We start from the raw sequence: 988 nt of genomic DNA on the forward strand, positions 1-988 counted from the left end.
AGAGCCAGTAGCCAGGGCTGCTCTGCACATGAGTCAAGCGTGGGATGAGGTGTGCCCAGCTGCCTTCCGCCTTGGTCCATGGGCACCACAGGCAGGCGTGGAGCATCCTGATGTGGTATACGCTCAGCCAGAGCTGCTCTCCTGACCATGTGCCAGGGCAAGGCAAGGAGCCCCAGACCATCTCAGGATGTGTGCAGCTGTCTTTGCCCTGCACCCAGCCCCTATGCCCCCAAACCTGAGACCTGCATGAGCCTGCAGCCTTTTTCCACACTGCAACTGAATCGCTGGCCGTAGCTGCTGTTTGACAAAGTGGCAAAGCAGTCACCATCCGCTCTCTCAGCCATACCTTCTTCAAGGGCCATGCATAGACAGGGACACCAGGGGCAGTCTGGCTGTGTTCCTGTCAGGCTCTGTAGGAAAAGCAGGGACAGAAAGTTTTTTAGCTGCCTTGGGAGTGTTCAACTCTGGCATTCAGCTCTAAACCAAGGCAGTGTCTCTGTAAGCCTGGAAACGCTCTGAAACCCACACGTGCAAGAACATCCCAGACACGGGTGCTTCACGTTTCCTTAAGCTCAGTCACAACTGGAGCTGAGCACCCAGCACACTGCTCCGTGGTCTCTGGTTACACAATTAAACATTACTCCAGCTCCTGGGAGTGTCAACTGCCCCCGCGCAGCACCCACGGCCTCACCGGGCTCTACCCACCTACCACCGATGCTTCAGCGGGAAGCAGCCCCAGCAGCGCAAGGGCTTCAGGTCCCAGACTGCTTAGGACGGGCAGGCCCGTGCGTTCCCCTGCAACCTCCCCTCCGCAACTGCCCCAGCACACCACGCTCCTTTTTGCTGAATTGCAGATGTGGGGAGAGGGCTCCTCTCCAGAGGGTCCTGTGGGAAGCGTCCCTGCAGAACCGCCCTGAGCAAGGCTTGGCCTGCCAGGAGTTGCAGAGGCACATTTCAGCACAAGGAATGGCATCACCAATGCGACCAC

This window comes from Mesitornis unicolor, unplaced genomic scaffold, assembly GCF_000695765.1.
Source record: "Mesitornis unicolor isolate BGI_N332 unplaced genomic scaffold, ASM69576v1 scaffold48931, whole genome shotgun sequence".
Classification (NCBI taxonomy): Eukaryota; Metazoa; Chordata; class Aves; order Mesitornithiformes; family Mesitornithidae; genus Mesitornis; species Mesitornis unicolor.